This window comes from Sceloporus occidentalis, unplaced genomic scaffold (assembly GCF_023333645.1).
Source record: "Sceloporus occidentalis isolate IW3139 unplaced genomic scaffold, rSceOcc1.0.p SCAF_3, whole genome shotgun sequence".
NCBI classification, from domain to species: Eukaryota; Metazoa; Chordata; class Lepidosauria; order Squamata; family Phrynosomatidae; genus Sceloporus; species Sceloporus occidentalis.
In genome coordinates this window covers 195,531,602-195,548,288 of record NW_028316983.1, presented here as the reverse complement: position 1 = coordinate 195,548,288, position 16,687 = coordinate 195,531,602, and the positions used below count along the sequence as shown (strand labels likewise).

The window sequence follows — 16,687 nt, the reverse complement described above, 5'->3', positions numbered from 1 at the left end:
TTGAACAGGAGGTGGGAAAGATCAGGCCAGAAATTTCCCAAAGCACTACTTTTAAATTTCATACATGCAGAGTTTCTACCAATTAATATGCAGAACAGCTTCAAAAAAAGAAAAGAAGAAGAAGAAAATTCAGACATACATTAAAGAAAAAAAGTAAAAGCCCCATTTTTAAAAACAAAACGATGTAAAGTAGTATTAACGTTTTTGTTTGTTTTTACAGAGCAGCAGAATTGTCTGGAATTTAGAAACAGGAAAGCAAATTTGCACAGAGATTTGCATTAGTACCATCACCAGGAAGGTCCTCACCTCTTTGCATTCAATCACTTTCACACTTCTGAAGGTGGCACAGAGAAAAGGGCCTCCAAGCTAGATCAGGAGAGGAAGAGTCTTTGAACTAAGTGGGGGCCAGGAATATAGCAAGGGGGGGGGGTACAGGCATCCCTCCCAAATAAGAATTCTGCTCTCTGACATTTTCTTTCAGTCCCCAAACTTCAAGCATTGCAATTAAGCATTTAGAAATACAGTTTAGTCATCCAAAGAAAAAGAAAATTAATTCTCAACTTTGACCTATGTGCTGACACCATTCATGTGCTTCAGCATTTAGGAATCTTGATTTTTGAAAGTAACACATCTGAAGCAATTTCAAGCAGACTGTCTCTCTGTGCATTTGCAGATAAATCATAGCACATTTGTTAACTGTTGAAATCACTATAGCAGGATGACTGTCACAATATACATTTACTTCTTATTTACTGTTATTTTACATGTAGGAAACATTGTCTTTCAATTGATTTGCTTTTCAAATACATTAACTGAGGGATATTTTTTATCATCACTTGTGAAATTCTCCCCCCGCCCCCTGTACAAAAACCTCTTTTACAGTGATTAGTATCTAAATTGCACTAATTATGTTGGTGGACAGTGAGAGCTGGGCAGTGAAAAAAGTTGATAGGAAGAAAATCAATTCATTTGAGATGTAACGCTGGAATCAGAGGAAAAAATGAGAATACCATGAACAGACAAGAAGACTAGCAGATAGGTTCTAGAACAGATCAAGTCTGAATTCTCTCTGAAAGCCAAGATAACAAAATTATTTTGTTACTTTTAACCACATCTTTAACAATATGGAAGTACTTGGAAAAACTCCCAGTAGATTACATTACAAACTAGTACACATTTGGGACCATCCTGCCAAACATTTAGCAGGTTTAAGTCATCCTGAAATCTGTCAGCAGAAAAAAAAATCTAGCTGAGAAGCCATGTATCATTTTTCAGGGGAAAAAGTAGAATCTTGCAACATATTACAAACTAACAGCATGGCATATGCTTTTGTGAAATGTAGTCCATTTCATTTAATATATGAAGTGTTGTCCTGAGTTACAGGATTATATATAAAGTATTGAAGGTAAAAGGTAGGGGTGGGTGAAGAGATTGTAAACAGTGAGGTCAGAAGGAAATGAAATTCAGAAAGTACTAACAATAAAGTTTGGTCCTTCACAAAAACAGTGGGGAGCAGAACAGTTGTTAATGACAATACAGATATTCTGGAACTAGAAGCCTTATTAGCAATGTGAAAAGAAAAACACTATCTTGAATTAAATAAGAGATGATAGAACAGAACCTACCAATTTCTCACAGTGCAATAATTTCCACAGTGGCAAGCTTCTTTGAAGGTTTTGTTTTTTTTAATTTTTGAAAGGGCCACTTTAAATCTAATAACAAAATATCTGCAGAAGTTGAGATGTTCTCCCAATGTTTTTTTAAAAATAGTCCCACTTCTGAGGTCAGATTTGTGACAACTTATTCTTTAGAAAATAAATTTGTCTGTGCCATGTGTAGAATGCAGAAGCCCATCTGGCAGATGACAGCACATACCACATTGGAAGATGAGCCCTGATGTTGCTGAGAATATTATTAGGCTCTGGGTAAGTATAAGTTATCTACCCTATTAATTTCCCCAAATATTTAATGTATTATTAAACTATTTAACATATAGAATCAAATCATAGAATCATAGAGTTGGAAGAGAACATAAGGGCCATGCAGTCCAATGCCTTGTCATGCAGAAATATATAATCAAATCATTCCCTACAGATGACCATCCAGCCTCTGTTTAGAAACCTCAAAAGAAGGAAACTATGCCACCCTTTGAAGGAGCATGTTCCACTGTCCAACAGTTCTGTTCTCTGGAGCTGCAGGAAAAAAGTTCCATCCTCAATATGACAGGCTTTCAAATGTTTAAACAGGGCTATCATATCACCTCTGAACCCTGTCTTCTCCAGGTTGACTACATTTTTAATCTTTTTAACGTTTTGTAGTTATTTGTTGTTATAAATTGATTTATTGTAAGCCAACCTGAAATCTTCAGATAAAAGGCAGGATATCAATATCTGAATAAATAATAAATAAATATTATAATACATCAGTCTAAAAACATTTTTTTAAACTTTAGTTTGGGGATTCCATGGTCTTAACATGAGAAAATATAGGCTCAGGCTCCATGGTGTAGCTGTATTAAATTAATGGGATGCAACCACTATTGGTTCTAGATGGGGATATTCATTCTCATTTTATATAAAACAGTCTTATTGCTTTCTAATTATTGTGCCCAATTTTAGTGGCTTTATTCATTTCAGATCTCAGTGCCAACCAAATTAAATGCAGTTATAGTCAAAGCCTGTCTCAGAGCATTTAAAATAGTTGAGGAAATGGGCTGTTAGCAGCTCTTTAGAAAGGCAATTTTAATCATGACCATGTTTTGTCATCCCATTTTACAATTCAGAATATTTTGTGTTGTTTTCCTTATAATGAAATAAGCAGTTGAGAGGTGCACAGGGAAAAGGACATAGAAAAATTGCACTCCCACCCAGAGATTAATGTAATTCAATCTGTACGGAACAAAAGCATAAGATTACAAAGCACTGTCTTATAAAGGGGGCAGTGTCCTTATTTGAAACAAAAAGGCAAATACCATATATTTTTAATTCTGAGAAAAGAAAGTTTGATTTTTTTCCCTTAGCTCCAAGCAAAATAAATCGCATACTAGATACAGGATATAAGTAATTAACAGTTGTCTTTTTTGTAATGTAAGAAGTATTGAGGCATTTAATACTAAAAAAATAGTAAAGCATACTAAAAAGGATAATACAGAATTCTTCTCTGGAAAAACAATATACGTTTAACTGATATTATCTTGGGTTTTTGCGTCCAAACACATGAGAGAAGTTGTGACTGGTCATAATATTACTATGCAAACAGCATGAGGAACCATGTGTGAATTGTGCTTTCATGCAAGGTGTTTTATCAAACTAAGGTTACATAAATGGAGGCTTTTCCATTCATTCAGTTATGTGCCCTGTCGCAACAGTTTCCTCCCAGCTGATTTCAGTAAAAAAAGTAAAGCCAAACAAATGACACAATTGTTTCCTAACAAATACGTTTAATTTGTTAATATGTTTCAACATTTGCAACAGTAGTTCAGAGGCCTCATGCTGCAATATGTTTACTACAGTTTGCATTAACCTAATAAAATATTTCAGCATATACAGAAACTGAACTGTAGCTGTTAATATAACTTTCTCTGCTAGGAATATGAAAACATGCATTATAGAAACTGCATTTGCTTTTTAAGACCTCAAATAAAGCTTTGATTAATGCTTTTTTAACAAAACTGGCTACAGCTATGCCTGCACAAGGAAGCCTCATACTGAAGAATTATACTGTGTCTTATTATTATGCCATGAATTATACTGCAACATTTGATGGAATAATTTCAAGAAGAAATATTACACAGCATATTGAATTCCATGGGGAATTATCTGGGAAAGTGTCTGTTGATCTAAGAAGAAACCACTTCCAGAAACATATGGTTTCCAAGATTTTTTTTAATTACTGTACCTATGTTACAGTTTTAAGTGGGCTTCTGTCGAAACTGCTTATTCTTTTCCCAGCGGCAGTACTTAACTTTCCTTCCACTATTTATCAATGGCATTGCCAGTTCTGCTGCCCTAGCACACTCAGCATTTGTTTTCAAAAACTGAGCTAGACTTACCTAAAACAGAGAACAATAAAAACATATTCCTTGAACCATTTCTGCATGGAGTGTCATAAGAAAAGACCTATTCCAATGTCCCACCCCACCCCACAGAATATGATGATGGAATTGACCATACTAAAACACAGACAGTCTAATTACTGTAACTGTCAAGCTGGCAAGGAATATTGTTGTTGTTAATTGCCCTTAAGTCTATTTCTAGCTAATCTGACCATACAAATGAGAGACCTCCAAATCATCCTGTCACTAATAGATCTTTAGGTCATGCAGACTCAGGCCTGTGGCTTCCTTGATGGAGTCTATCAATTTGTAAAGTCATCTTTCTCTTTTCTTACTGCTTTCTACTTTACCAATTATTGTCCTGTATGTGGAGTCATGGTTTCCCATAGTATGTCCACAGTACAACAGTCTCAGCTTAGTCATCATGGCTTCTAGGGAGAGTTCAGGCTTGATTTGCTCTGGCACCCACTGATTTGCCTTTTTAGCAGCCCACAGTTATCTGTACCACCACATTTCAAATTAATTAATTTCCTTCCTGTCAGCCTATAAAGCACAGACTGATTTTCTTCCAAAATTCTTTAGGTGCTCCATTAGTATGTCTGCAGTATGATCCCCAGTGCCTCTTCCCTTCCTGAACCCAGCTTGCAGGTATGGCATCTCACACCATATATGGTGAAAGTCTTTGTTGTAAAATGTTGAGCATCATTTTGCTTGCATGACAAATTAATGCAATGACCCTGTGGGTACTGCAATCCCCAATGTCTCCTTTCTTGGGGAACTGCCAAACTTGTGACAGAAAATAAAACTTATAATTGGTCTCACAACTTGATTTCTGTAACATCCTTCTGGCAGGGCTTCCTCTTTCTCACCTCTGTCCTTTAATTTCAGTCCAGCATTCAGCTCCACACATTATTACATCCACCCACCGCTCCGATCACATCTCTCCTTTATTATCATCCCTTCACTGGCTCCCCCTTCCCTTCCGTATTTAGTATAAGCTCCTGTTGTTGACTTTTAAAGCCCTGCATGGGCCGGCCCCTCCTTATTTATCAGACCTTCTTTCTCCTCACCTTCCCACTCGTGCCCTCCATTCTAGTAGTCAAGGTCTGCTGCCTCAGCCTAGGATTTTCACTGCCCCATTCCAGATTCGTCCCTTTTCACTTGCTGCCCCTCACTCCTGAAATCTCCTTCCCCCACAAGCATGTCTCATCACTTCTTTAACTAGTTTCAAAACTGCGTTGAAGACTATCCTGTTCAGAGAAGCGTTCCCAGGCATTGCGTGGCTATTATTTGTTATTTGACATTTTTAATTTGTTGCCTGCTTTACTTTATTGAACTCTTTCCCGTATTGTTTTGTATTGTTTTGTATTATTTATATGTATTATGCTATTATTTCTTAGATTGTACACCATGGGCAGGTTTACTTTATCCATTTTATTGTTTGTATGAACAGTGCTGTGTAAATCTACAGCGCTATATAAATAAAGCATAATAATAATAATAATAACTGACAAAAATATACTGGAATCCAGGAGTAGTAGTTAGGAAGGCAGTTCAAGTCTGAATGTTGGGGAGAGCTTCAAGACTATGATCATATAGTGCCCCCTTGCAGACTGGAGGGAAGCCTGCAACTTCAATGTGCAGTAACCAGAGATGCCCTGACATGTCAGTTGCTTATCTGCTGACTTTTCTTGGGCCCACAAAAACAATGTGTGTGCTTCTAAGAAGATGATCAGCATGTGCAGATCATGATGATAATTCCCTGCTGCTCTCCATTATCATGCAGCCTGAAAATGGGCCTGCAGGGAAGTACTATACTGAAAAAAGGTTTTTTTATTTTTTGGTTGGTCTTCTGGTAGCTCCTAGTCTGACAGCAGCATTAAAAAAAATCTGTTACTCTTAATCTGGTGGGACAGAGAACAAAGCTGCACATTCATATTTTGCAAACCAGATTGCATGCTAAAATAGTTTAAATATAGATTTACCATGCATTTGAAATCTAGGCCACATAAAAGGATATTATGTTTAAGACTGAACAGTCTTAGAACCACACACTCTCTAAAAACATCTCCCTATTTTATGCTTTTATTTTTAAAGGCTTTCTACACATTGCCATCTTGTGGATGTGTTATCTAATTGTAGGCATTGTTCTCTACAGATTTCGTCCCACATTTTATACAGTTTGCTGTTTATTTATTTTTTGGCTTAGTTACAGGTGTGATACTTATTTGTTAAATATATATTTTATATTGTTATATATGTTTTAGCTCATCTTAATACATTTGCTACAGTACAGAAATTGCTACAACTAATTTATCTGTTGTTTAGATAAACATTATAACTATGTAATATTGACATTTTTATTTGTAAACTGATTGTTGTGAACTTACTGCCTGTTACTTCTGTTTGGGGGGGGCAGGGGAGCAACATATGAATATTACATTTCATATCATATCATATCTATGTTATGAATAAAACAAAAATACAGAACTTACTTTGTGCATTCATGCACTTTCTGCAGTTGCTAGAATGAACTGTTTCTTGCAGCAATTTGGTACTAGAAAACAAAATATAGAAATATTTAGGTCAGTATGAAAAGCATCGAAAAACATCATGACAACACATTGCTTTCCCATAGATACAAAGCTATCATTTTAGTTATAAAATTATAAAGCCTTTTATTATAGTTTAAATCAATTTAACATTGCTAACTGGACTGTCAACAGAATGGATATCTAATATTGTGATGTCTAACTAATCTCATTTTAGTGACCATATTTTAAACATAGTGCCTGAAATCTGCAGAAAGTACCTGGAAAATTAAAACCCCATATATATATATATATATATATATATATATATATATATATAATTTCTCCATCCTAATGAGCAGGTGCCACCGAGTCCTGGGAACTGGACATGGTGTAACTCTTACATAATAGCTGGTGTAAACAATTAAGTGTAAATACCCATAGGACACATGATAATCTCTGTCTGAATGTTACATGATACAAGACAAAGCTGTTGCTCTCCAAAAGCAACATCTCATTTATGTTTAAACCCAAGCCAATTATAAGTTTTAAAATCTCCTTTCCAGAATGAGTTCTGGTTGGTATCGACAAAGTACAGTAGCAAGAAATCTCTTTCTCTCAGTGTGTGTGCATGTGTATATACTGTACAGCCACATATATCCAAAGGTGTCATCATGATACCTATAGGTGCCACCCTTGGGTAACAGCAGCCATTCTGGATGAGTCAAAGCTTTCCATATGGAGGCACCAACCATTCTTAGATGAGGACATGCAGGTGGTAATGTTTGTGTATTACGGCATCTATATTTGTCATATCGAGGATATCAGGACAAAAGATTGTGGATATAGAAAATGATGTTACCTAAGCAAAAGAAAATTGCATGAAACTAAATGTATAAGAGGACCCTATGAGTCAACTCTCACTTTTATTTCCATAGTTCTAAAAATATTTACAGACCAGCCCAAAAGAATGGTGATAAAAGTTAAAATAGTTCTACAGAAATCAGTATAAGTACTGCTGGAGCCTTTCACAGAATTTTGCATGCTCAAGATGATTTCTACCCACAGGTCCACATATGAAATTACAGCTATTAATCCTAAGGCAATACTCTGCTTTACTGGTGTGTAAATTAAACTACATGTTTTTGTAGGCAGAAGCCTGCTGCTGAAAGTGCAGGATCCCATAAAAGTGAGATAGGACATTCTCACTTTCCACCACAGCTTCCTATGCATGCTCAAAAACGGCGCAAGGGATAGACCTAATTTTGGTTGGAGTGGAGGGTTGAAGTAGGGATGCGAAGGGAAGAAAGTTCTGAGACTATGGACTTTATGACAAAAGGCAGAAAAGTGGAGTTAAATATTAGTGTATTTGGCCAGTATTTCTCACACAATGTCATGTTTATTCAGTTGCTGCTTTGCATTTCCTTTGTTTCTGTAGCACACCTTTTCATTGATGTGGAAAATCTAACAACAGGCTTCTAATTTCACTCTTATTCCATCAGTTTCCTGATGCAATAGACTCCTTATGTGATAGTAACAACTGACAGCACTCATGCAGCACGAGATGGCATGATTCCCCTCTTTTCCCCATTCCCCTTCACTCTTCCCAAGAAGGCCGAGGTTGTTTTTAGTCTCTGCCTTCAAGGTTTTTTATTTTTATTTTTTTGTTGTGATTGTATAATTACTGCCAAAAAACCCCTCCACAAACAAAACAAAACAAAACAACAACAAAACCCCAAAAAATAACAGAGTAAAAATAGCTTTGGCAAAGGCACGCATGCGCTGAAAGGCATGGAAGGTGGGGTTACGGAGCCAGTGTGGAAACGACCATGAATTAGCAAAACAGCAAACTAACACAATTGAAGAGAAGTGTGATATTGAACATTTTCAAACTGCTATGTTCCCATTTGTTTCACTAACATGAATCCTATGGGGGGAAAACCCCTGGTGTGATGAAATCCTACCAATCAAATATTGAATTTAGCCCACAGTACATAATCAAAACCTAAAATGTAAAGAAATCAATTGAATACCATGTGAGGGATATTTTATACAATTCAACAATCCTAATCACAAACAGAGCTGTTCTCTAAACACATTAATGGTCCTAAGGAAATGACAGTTATTGAAAAACACATGTAGGCAGCACATACAACTTACAATTCACAACATATATAAACTGCCATTCCCCACTATGAAAATCATAAAAGGCCATTGCTTTTAACATCTGTTTCATACCCTTCCAAATAAGAGTTGACACAAATATGTCTTACTGTTTGTAAATATTGTATTGTACCTAATATATAAAACAGAATGCTCAGCCTTCATTCTGTCCTAATCCTCGATTCATTGTCCTAATCCTAGCTGGGTAGATTACTCAAGAGCATTTGGCATCTCCTTAGGTGTGCTCTCTTTCTTAGGCAGGCGTGATTCTGGTGTTCAAGTGTGCATTTTAGCTTTGATTTTTCCGCACTATTCCCTGTGCTGGCCAAGTCTCATGAGAATTGCAGTTCAGCAACATCTGGAAGGCTATCATTTATCCACTCCTACACTAGGACAAGCAAAGTACAACAGCAGGACACAACTCTTAAAGAAATATTACTAAACACTATTGTATTAGACATCAATGAGGACAAAATGACACTACATTATTTATAATGATATTTTGCAGTGATTCAAACAGCAGTTATTTTTACAGACTGTCACCTGTGCACTCCCTATGTTTATTGGGCCAACCAAACCAGATGTGGTATAGTTTGCAAGGGCTGGTGCCCATCTAATAAATATGCATTCACACTGGAAATCCCCATTTAACAGCAGTGAAAACATCTGCAACATTACACCTTATTCTCATCTTAATAACATACAAATGTAGCATTCACCATCTGTACATTCTGTATCATCTAGCTTTGCAATGAGGTGTGTATGCTTGTTGTTGCTGTGTGCCTTCAAGTCATTTCTGACTTATAGAAAGCCTATCATGGGGTTTTCATGGCAGGATGTGACCAGGGGGGATTTGCCTTTCTCTTCCTCTGAGGCTGAGAGAGTGTGACTTGGTCACCCAGTGGGTTTCCATGGTTGAGTGGGGATTCGAACCCTGGTCTCCAGAGCCACAGTTCAACTCTCAAGCCACTACACCACACTAGCTTACTGTATGTAATCAACTTAAGGCAATTGACTAGTCCACAGTTTTCCTGTTGTGGTCACTAGATAAATAAGTGGTCTCCTTGCATCTTACAAGCAACTTGCATCTTAGGAAATTTCAGATTCATGGTGAAGAAATATTTTTTCCTCTTGAATGGCAATAGTTTGAAACTCACCAAGTGAACTGTAGATAACCTTTGCCTATTTGCCCTTTCTACAGAAGCTATATGCTTCAGCACTACATCATGTAATTTCTTCTGAACAGAAACTGTCATTTTCCCTCACACCAAAACTTTTACCCAAGTATCAAGTCTTTTCCAGTATCCTCTTTCTAACACTTACGGCATGACAGCAAGGTGTAAATTTAAACTTCCAGATTATATGGAGTGTTAAACTGAGATTTTAATTAATATGCATAAAATGATGCAAAAATCAAGAAGACAGCTCCTACAAGCGAGCCCACATTAGTTCATCTTGGACATCTTTCCTATACCAACTTGTTGCTTCTTTGTCAGGTTTTTGCAGATCTACAGGGGCATGTTAGAACTGAACATGGAAACATTTGCTTACAAAGCATGTGATTTTACCTCTGAGATATCGCCCTTCTCATAAACCTCAGTTTACAAAATCTGGGAAAGTTGTACTAGTTCACAAAACCGCTCCTCTGGAGATAACTGTTATGCTTGCCATATGTTTCAAACCAGCTACCCTCAAATAATGTTTTGTAATGGCTACCCTTAATTTCTCCCCACAGTGTTGTGAAATTGCATAGTCTAATCATGCAGGATATACAAGGCAAAGACAAACATCACGCTTGTGGGAGCTACTTTGATTCATTACTTGAACCCCAAGATCCACAAACCAAAGTCTACTGCAAAAGAAAATTGGAATGAAAGAAACCTGACCCCAGAAATTTGTACTAAGTACCAGAACTGAACAATTCTCACTAATCTACAGATGCCACTCCTGGTTATAATTGCATGTGTGTATGTGTAGCATTTTGATTCTATTATTGTTTAACACTTTGAGTAAACTATCCTTGCTAAAGTATTGCAGACTACCAAGAGATTTAAGCTTCACAGCATTCAGTGGCATTCTAAGGTAAGGATTGTAGTCTACGCCACCATTAGTTGTTTTTATATGATTTCTATACATGATGCATTCATGCCAGGCTGTATGCTACTTAAAAAACAAATGAACTGAAATTGTACATGAATCTAATTGCTATGCCAGAAAGGCCACATAGGTTTACAGTTTGCTTTTGACTAGATAGGTCAGCCATACTGTACCTCCAGCTGGCACAACCAAATTCTGATTTTCCATCACCTAAGTTTCAGAAGTCTTCAGACAGCTGTTTCTAGCCCTCCAGATGTTGTGGGAATGCAGCTACTTACATCTACCACAAATGGTTATGCTGCTTTGGGTTAATGGGAGTTGCAGTCCTACAACAGGAAAATCATGTTATGTCCACCCTGTTGTTATAACAAATAAAAGAAAAAATGTAAAGGTGAACTGTGTAGGACCAATGAGATATGGAAAAGAAAAGTTCCTACTGGACTGAGTTCCTTGACAAGTGACACACATTATAACTTTTTTGCTACAGTCAACTTCTGCAAATCTGTAAATGAATATGCCAAGAGTTCCTTCTCACTTCACTGCTACTCCTGCAGAGTAAAATTTCACAGACAGAGTGACAATTTTGTTCTTTATATGAAAAGGACTCCAAATGTAGAAGTAACCTCACTTGCAAAACTGTATTGGTGCCCATAAACTGAGCACAGATGTCCGAGCAAGGAAGCTTACACGTGGTGTGTATATCTCTGTGTGCAGGCTGCCACTTGAGCTCCTCTATCCCAGGAATAGACAAGGTTTGGATCTTTCAGGACCCTTTTTGATTTCTCTAAGACCCTGGATGAAGAGGTTTCTATGGGCGTCTACTTTTGGGGGGATGTACCCCAAATACTGGTTTAAAATGTTAACCCTTCCTAGGAGTTTATCAGATGGGAGGCTAAACGCTTCAATCCCGTGCAAAAACGGGATTTAAATCCAGGAAAAATCCCGCAAAAGCAGGGGCGTTTTCACACTCATGAGGGGCATTGAGCATTAACACAAAAATAAACTGCACAGAAAATGGACAAAATCAGGAGAACCCTGAAAGTAAAAAGCAGCCAATTTTGTCCACTGTCTGTGTGGGTTATTTTCACATTAATGCTCAATGCCCACGACATTGCAGGATTTTTGCAGGATTTTTTCATTTTCTGTATATGTTAATATGCAACATCATGTGAAAATGATCCCGCTTCTGCGGGATTTCTCTGTTTTAAATCCCGTATCTGCATCAGAAAAGCCCATGTGATAAACACCCTAGTGTTTCTTTAGTTGAAAACATTTTTGGTGGAAATTGATTTGAAAGGGTTTTTTTTTGGGGGGGGGATGATGGGATATTTAAGAATCCAAGGACCACATGGGACTGCCCAAAGGGTTGTCTGCAATGCACAAGTTGCATGGCTCTCTGGTCCATTAAGACATCTGCATACAGTGCATGGATAGCAGAGCCCAAACTAGGGCAACCATGCAAAATCAGGGTGTGGCTTGCAGTAGAATCTCATTTCCCCTATGATGTATGAATGAAGCTCTATTTGCATAGTTAACACACGAAAGAGTTCCCAATGCTCTGTCACAAAGGTACTCTTGCTTTCACGAGGCCATATACCTTTACTCCAGTACTGGCAGACAGATATATCCGCAAAGAATATGTTGCTAATTGCTTGCAGTCTGAAGTACACATTGACGTATCAGTGACTTTGAACTCAGTGGGACTTTGTTCCAAGGAAATATTTCTTAGGATTAGACTGTTAGTGTCAGAGTATGACAGCTATCTCTTTAGATACCCAACAGACATCCATAGTAGCAGTAAAATAAGAAACATTTCTCTGTGGAAGACATGTTATATTTTACCATCATTTACTTCTCTGTAATACATACAGTTTAGGATTCTTAACAAATGTTGTGTCTACTGACATATAGTGCCAGGGACATCACATTTCATCATCTCTGGGGCTGCCAAGAATTCATCACAAATACTTTCAGCTTCAAATGATCCCATAGTGAGTGAAGAGCTTGCAGCACCTAAAACAATGAAGATCTATAGAATTTGCTCAAGGCCACAAGCAGAGCTGTCAGAATTCCCCATCATGCTATCTACAGATGGCTCTAAAGCTTTCATGAGTAGGTAATCATATCAACACAGACAATGCATCATACATCTCTTGTTTCTTACTCTGTCTCACAGAACAACATAGCTAGTGTATTGTTGAAAATCAAAGGTCCTCACAAAATACAAGGTGGTCTTCTGCAAATGTAACACACAGAGCTAGTGAGGTGTTTCCCAATACTGGCTGTGAAGTATTGTTGCATCAAACTTATGTGAACAAAATTATATGCCACACTAGATGTAAGAATATTGACACATTAATCCATCTTCCTGCTCAAAAGAACCACTGGACCTGCCAAACTGGAATGGTCTGTAACACTGTGGGGAAGGGGAGGAATATTTCTTTCATTTCTGTACCACGCAATAGCTAAAAATTTCTATGTGATATTTGTTGATGGTCTCCCATCCAAGTACTAACCAGAGCTGACCTGCTTGGCTTCCAAGATCAGACAAGTTCTGGTGCCTTTAAGGCAATGATTCTCAAACTTTGATCTTCCAGATGTTTTTCACTTCAGCTCCCAGAATTCCTGACTGTTGACCAAGCTGGCTAGGGCTTCTGGGGGCTGTAGTAAAAACAACTGGAGGACCAAGGTTTGGGAATCATTGTTTTATGGGATGTAGGCTGAAGTAGCACAATAAATTCATGCATGCACTGACAGAGGCACTCACAATATTTTAAAGACAGTGGTCTTGCATTGAAATTCAACCTGATGCTTGGGTATTCCAGGGCAGGTCCCACAGCAATCAAGCTCAGTATTATAAAAAGGTTATTTTATAAAACGCTGCCAGCCTACCAACTGCACTATGTTCAGCTCAGTACAGCCAGCCTGTAAACACAATTCGTAGGAAGGTTGGAAGAGGGGAAATGAATTAAAATATTTCTATTTTAATTTATATGTTTTCACCTTCAACACTCAGCCTCTCCAGATTTAAACCATTTGCTCAAGGTCAAAGTCAAGCATCATCATTTTACAGATGAGCAGTCTGGAAATTTACACACTGATGTAACCAGTTCTAACATGTGGCCCTATTACTGGGGATGGAAGCCTATTGGAGTAAAACAACAACAAACCAATATAAAAATCTATGCCAAACAGAGCTACAAAAAATGGCACAATACCAAGGAAATGTTTTAAAGACAGAAATGCATTAAGAAATTATATTTTGCAATGCTGTTCAGGATATAAACAACAATGCCGGGACATAAAAAGGGGATTGCTTTCCCTTCAGTTGGAAGGAAAATAGATCACTGCCCCATGCAACTCGGTGGGATTTATTTCACGGAATAAAAGTGGTGCCAGTAACCAGTAGTTCCTTTCAAGTAGATGAAAATAATATCCATGCCCTCATTCAGACACACACTTGTGTGTGCCAAGAAGACATCAATGCTGTAGCTTCTATCACTTTGAAACCTTATCACAGTATTCTTCTGTTTTACTTTCCATTACACTTGTTTGCTAACTGAAGTCCATTGTTCTCTAAGGTATCAATCAAGTTCAAGATAAACCAGTGTCTGGTGGGGAAAATACATATATCAAACTTTTAAATGTAGGCTAAAAATTATAAGACCCTCATCCTGTGCCAACTACTTAAAGAATGTCTATGAAAAATATTTTTAGCAGTTCCATAAAATTTAATGAGATAAGAATATATGTTCTCAATATGTCAATAGACACATTAGGAACAGACAGAGGGGGAATTAATGTTTATATTTTCTGACAGATAGCATTACTTTTTCCGTTACTAGAATTTTTATTCTAAAGTGTGTACCGTATGAGTGTTTAGCCAACCCAAATAGTTACACAGAGTGATTATTGAAAGAGGAAAACTGCCATTATGGTAGTTAAATGAACTTCAGAATTATGTCTCGTGACATCTACTTGATGGCACAATACCCAGAAGACAGAAGAAATTTTATGTCGAATATCCTTTAGCAGACTGCAACCAATATGTAACCAGTAGAGTTGCTAAATTCCTGGCAGCTGCTATTACTCTCTGTATAAGATATTTGAAACAAATACAGTAAACCTTGTAAAAATGCTTATAGCTGCTATTATTATTGCAGATACTATGTCATTTGTTGTATGAAATTCTTTTTCTTTTTATGAATCGACTGATGTTGTCAGTCTATATGTATATGGGTGGGATATGCCTTTTATATTTTCTCTCTCTTAATTTTTAACATAAATGCTTGCTTGAACAAACACCCCCAAATGGTTGGATATTCTTGTTAATTGATACTTAAATGATTAAAATAAAGAAATCTTTTTGTAACATTTCTATAATCCCCCCAAATCTTCTTCTCAATTGACATGACAGAGATTTTTATGCCATTCTTGATCCCTCGCTGATATATGTAGATATTGTATTGTGTCTACATGGATACTTGGTCACTATGGTATTTTTATACTGGCTCTATGCCGTAATAAATTGTTATGTTGCTGTTGCAGCTCTGATGGCACAATTAAAAATGCAGGTTAGCTTAATCTCCACAATTTAGCACAGAGTTGTAGATGTGGGGGTTTTTTTTTTGGGGGGGGGAGGTTGACATCTACCCACTGAACAGCAATACACTTATGGAACTATTTCAGTCAACATTTATTTATTTTGAGGTCTTATCAATAATCTTTATATTACTGCTTTATTTTTAATGTACTATTTTAACTCAACTTTAATTAATCGAAGTTGCCTTGAAAATTAATTTTAAAAGCAGGATAAAAGTGTTTCCAATATTTTCAAATTTCAAACATTCAGAATTTGCCTGCACCTCAATGGCAGAGTTGTTTCTCTTTTGTTGCTGCAGAGGTCAGACCACTCAATATCTATTTCCATCCAAAAACTTGTTGAAACCTGCAGATGGACAATAGTTTACTGAAACAGACATGGACAATTTACAAATAGGTGCTACCTTCCACTTAGGAGGTAGCAGACACATCCACACCTGGAGTTATTAGTAACAACAGAGTATTATCTGAAGGATGCAGAAGATATACTTGGCAGCTCTAGACTTGGAAGTGCAAGGGAGCACAGTTCTTATGTCACAGTAGGAAATGAAGGTGTTAGAAGTTTAGAGATGCCATTGATATGGGACTACCATAATCAATAAGTAGCTAAGGATTCTGTGTTATGTAGGCCCCACTGAATAAGAGGACTTGTTTTTGAAGAAATATGCAGATGATCATTCTTCAAGGATACTAGATAAGGCAGATACAACAGATTTTTCTTATGCTTTTTCATACACGGTTTAGTTTCTTTGCATAAAATGCAATGTTTTTAGACTGCCAGATTCTGTATATATATTTAAGCATTTAAAATAATACTTCCATGCTGGCATTTGCACATGTATCTAGTTTCCTTCAGTGTTGTAAAATGTTCATAATCTAATGCAGGACATAACTAGAGAGAGTTACAAGAGAGACCAAAGATAATAATTAGTCATGCAGTTTTTCACTCAACAAGGACAAATCAAAACTGTGCTGAGGAAGAAATCCAAGAGGTAAATGGATTACTGTTATTTTTCCCTTCTAATTTTTTTTTGCAACATTACACTCCTTTTTCACTCTTACTACAGCAATCCCAAATGCAATGTTGTCCTTTAAAGGTTCCAAGCTCTCTTGCCATCATAGAAACAAGTATTAGTTGTAAAATCTGAACTGAGCTTTTTCACACTAGCCCCTGTTCCGCCAAAGAAGTAGGGCCTGTGTGCCTTCAAGTCACCCAATGGGCGAGTCATACTTGGGCGAG

The 16,687-nt window shown here is 37.1% G+C and overlaps 1 protein-coding gene across 1 annotated transcript in view; it reads right to left on the bottom strand.

Moving 5' to 3' along the window:
• Positions 1-16,687, bottom strand: part of MAPRE2 (microtubule associated protein RP/EB family member 2) — a 121,057-nt gene that overhangs the window by 89,358 nt on the left and 15,012 nt on the right. Inside the window, exon 2 of the mRNA XM_089517268.1 lies at positions 6,550-6,611. The gene's annotated coding sequence lies outside the window, so the exon portion shown is untranslated. The remainder of the gene's footprint in view (positions 1-6,549; positions 6,612-16,687) is intronic.